General features: G+C 42.3%; 1 long non-coding RNA gene across 1 annotated transcript in view; it reads left to right on the forward strand.

Moving 5' to 3' along the window:
- Window positions 1-2,993: 2,993 nt before the first annotated feature.
- Window positions 2,994-4,278, forward strand: part of LOC105551906 — a 58,988-nt gene continuing 57,703 nt past the window's right edge. The window contains exon 1 of the long non-coding RNA XR_001007916.1: window positions 2,994-3,272. This is a non-coding gene — a long non-coding RNA (uncharacterized LOC105551906). The remainder of the gene's footprint in view (window positions 3,273-4,278) is intronic.

Below are 4,278 nucleotides of genomic sequence, written 5' to 3' on the forward strand. Positions count from 1 at the left end.
AGCTGGTTGTGGTGGCGGGTGCCTGTAATCCCAGCTACTCTGGAGGCTGAGGCAGGAGAATTGCTTGAACCCGGGAGGCCAAGATTGCGGTGAGCCGAGATCATGCCGTTGCACTCCAGCCTGGGCAACAGAGCAAAACTCCGTCTAAAAAATAAAAAAAAGAAGTAGGTATTAGGAAACTTCGGTGCTAGGATTTCACTTACAACCCAGAGGCAAACTTCATGAACATCTACAGAGAAGTCATTTCCCTCTATATGGCCTGATTTTCCCCTCATTTGCCAAATACAACATCTCGAGAAGATGAAATGAGAGAATAAAATAGAACACATTTATCCTCTGTTAACTGATCATAGGGTAAAAAGAAAATATTAAAAAAAAAAAAAAAAGTTGAGCATGGTGATTTACACCTGTAATCAGCACTTCGGAAGGCCAAGACAGAAGGATTGCTTGAGGCCAGGAGTTTGAGACCAGCCTGGGCAACATAGCAAGATCCCCATCTCTACAAAAAAAATTAGCCTAGTGTGGTGGTTGCACGTCTGTAGCCCTAGCTACTGGGGAGACTGAGGCAGGAGGATCTCCTGAGCCTAGGAATTTGAGGCTACAGTGGCACAAATACAATTGTGTACACTGTACTCTAGCCTGGGCAACAGAGCAAGACCCTGTCTCAATAAATAAGTAAACAAAATTCAAACACATTCAGAAAAAGTTTAAAGCTCAAGGCACAAATATTAGCCGTTACCCTCAGCTTCTGACTTGGGGAGATGAGGAATGTGGCTCCTGGGTCCTGGTTTGTTATTAACCTTAGAGGCAGTGGCCAGGCTTCCCTTTCTTCATCTCTAAAAGGCAGGGATTAGCCTGGACTGTTTCAAACATCGCTCACAGCTGGGAGATCACGAGATTTCAACCCTGACCCAGCACCTGAGACTGGGTTCGTTTTTATGTTGGTTCATATGGAGATCTGTTTCTACTCTTCGGATTATAATCTAGGTTTGGGGCATGAAATATTCCATTTAAAACATCTAGGATGCTTGCAGCAAGTGGGCAGAAAAAGTGTGAGGGCCATTTAACACAAAACAAGGCCAGATGGAAACAAAAAGCAAGTGAAACGTGGGCCGTGGTGTTCTGCAGAGTGGCCCGACTTATCAGTGTGTTCTCTTCAATGCCTGTCAGAGAAGAGGCGATCACTGTGTCTTATGAAATCAGATCTGTAACTGGAGAAAAGATGAAATTGCTTAACTAGCCCGACTCATGTCAGTTTTTATTTGAGAAGAGAAAAAACATCCCTTTGAATAAGAGAAATATAGCAGTCCTTATCTGTCTAGCAACTGTACTCTCTATAAAAAAAGGTAGCCCCATGATTCTACAATTATTTTTTTTAATTATAAATAAATACAGTATAAATGTATTGAAGGCAGGTGTGCAAACTTATTTTACTAATGGTCTGTGTGATCACAGTAGTTTGGAGACCACTGCTCTAAGTGATGAAATTTCAGGGGTCCCTGCTTTGTCCTTTGCATATTTATTTTTAAAGAAACTTTTAAAAATAAACATTATTATTATTATTTGAGACAGAGTCTTGCTCTGTTGCCCACACTGGAGTGCAGTGGCGTGATCTCGGCTCACTGCAAGCTCCACCTCCCAGGTTCACTCCGTTCTCCTGCCTCAGACTCACAAGTAGCTGGGACTGCAGGTGCCCGCCACCATGCCTAAAAAATTTTGTATTTTTAGTAGAGATGGGTTTTCACCATGTTAGCCAGGATGGTCTTGATCTCCTGACCTCGTGATCCGCCTGCCTCGGCCTCCCAGAGTGCTGGGATCACAGATGTGAGCCACTGTGCCCGGCTGAGATTATTTTTAAATGTAGTTTTAGTCCACAGAAAAGTTAACCAGAAGATACAGAAATATCTCATATCCTCCCTGCCTCCACACATGCTTGCAGCAAGTGGGCATAGCCACCCTCTTATCAACGTCACTTCCACCAGAGTGGTACATTGGTCACAATTGATAACCCACATTGACACATCATTATCACCCAAAGTCCATAGTTTACGTTAGGGTTTACTCTTGGTGGTTTACATTCTGTTAGTTTGGACAAATTTATAGCAGCATGTATCTTCCATTAAACCATCATACAGAGTATTTTCACTGGCCTAAGAATCCTCTGAGCTCTCCCTATTCATCCCTCCCTCCACCCTAACCCCTAGCAACTACTGCTCTTTCTACCATCTCCATCGTTTTGCCTTTTCCATGTTGCCATATAGTTGGAATCACACAGTATGTAGCCTTTTCAAATTGGCTTCTTTCACTGAGTAATATGCATTTAAGTTTCCTCCATGTAGTTTCATGGCTTGATAGGTCATTTCTTTTCAGTGCTGAGTAATATTCCATTGTCTGAAAGTACCACAGTTTATTTATCCATTCTCCTACTGAAGGACATCTTGGTTGCTTCTAAGTTTTGGCAATTTTGAATAAAGCTGCTATAAACATCCATGTGCAGGTTTTTGTGTGGACATAAATTTTTGACTTCTTTGGGTTAAAACCAAAGAGTATGATTACTACATTGTATGGTAACCATATGTTTAGTTTTGTAAGAAATTGCCAATCTATCCTTAAAGTGACCATACCACTTTGCATTCCTATTAGCAATGAATGAGGGTTCCTTTTGCTCCACATCCTTGCCAGCATGTGATGTTGTCAGTTGTCAGGTTCACGACTACGCCAAATATTATGCTGAATCCGAAGGGAGTGGCTGGATGAGCAGAAAGAGCACTCGGGGGGCTGTAGGCAGGTGAAAGATGATTTTATTCAGCAGCAGCTCTCATCAACAGCTTTCTCTCACACTGCCCGCCCTGTCTCGGCTGCTTAGTCTGGCGGCTCCCACACACAGCTGCCTAGCCGGCTCTCCCTTGCCTTCAGGGTGAGCAGCTTAACTCTTTCTCTCTCTGGGCACAAGTGAGCTGAGCTATGTCCTGGCTCCTTCTGTCCATCTGCAAAGACGGACAGCTCTGACTCGCTCTTTCTTTCTCTGGGCACCTGCGCGCCCACCATGTCAAGCCATGCTGAGGCGTGCCGAGTCCAAGAGCCATGTCTCTGGTGCACAGTGTTAACAGGGCAGTTATACCTTTTACAGACAACTGCGGCTCCAAGTCAAGTATGAACTTACACAAACAGGTTATATAACAAGTGGAGGTGTGCGCCTGCGTGCCAAACTTGCTGACTCACACAGGCCTGGATACCCGCCTCGGCCTATTCCTTGACCAAAGCACATCAAGGTATCTTACATCAGTGTTCTGGATTTTCACTGTTCTAACAGGTGTGTAGGTGGTATCTCATTGTTGATTTAATTTGCATTTTCCTGATGACATACATTGTGGGGCATCTTTAATATGCTTATTTGTCACCCGTATATCTTTTGTGGTGAAGTGTCTCTTAAGGTCTTGGCCCATTTTTAATTGGTTGCTTGTTTCCTTACTGTTGAGTTTCAAGAGTTTTATTTACGTTTTTGGATAATAGTCCCATATCAAATACATCTTTGGCAAATGTTTTCTCCCAGTGTGTGGCTTCTCTTTACATTATCATAAGTATTTTTTACAGAGCAGAAGTTTCTAATTTTAATGAAGTCTAGCTTATCAATTTTTTCTTTCATAGATCACACCTTTGGTGTCATGTCAAAAAAGTCATAACCTGGCTGGGTGCAGTGACTCACACTTGTAATCCCAGCACTTTGGAAGGCCAAGATGGGAGGATCACTTGAGCCCAGGAGTTCAAGATAGCCTGGCAACATAGAGAGACTCTATCTCTACAAATAATTTCAGAAAAATTAGCCAGGCATAGTGGCATGTGCCTGTAGTTAACAGCTACACAGGAAGCTGAGGTGGGAGGATCACTTGAGCCTGGGAGGTCAAGGCTACAGTAAGCTGTGGTAGTGCCACTGCACTCTAGCCTGGGTCACAGAGATCTTGTCTCAAATAAATAAATAAATAAACCAAAGCAAAACAAAAAGTCACCACTAAAGCCAAGGTCATCTAGATTTTCTCCTATGTTATCTTCTAAGAGTCTTATCATTTTGTGTTTTACATTTAGATCTGTGATCTATTTAGAGTTAATTTTTTGTGAAGGGTATAAGATCTATATCTTCATTCATTTGTTTGAATGTAAATGTCCTGTTGTCCCAGTACCATTTTTTGAAAAGATTATCTTTTCCCCATTGTATTACCTTTGTTTTTTTGGTCAAAGATCAATTGACTATATTTATATATTTATATGGGTCTGTTTCTG

Source organism: Mandrillus leucophaeus, unplaced genomic scaffold (assembly GCF_000951045.1).
Source record: "Mandrillus leucophaeus isolate KB7577 unplaced genomic scaffold, Mleu.le_1.0 Scaffold538, whole genome shotgun sequence".
Lineage (NCBI taxonomy): Eukaryota > Metazoa > Chordata > Mammalia > Primates > Cercopithecidae > Mandrillus > Mandrillus leucophaeus.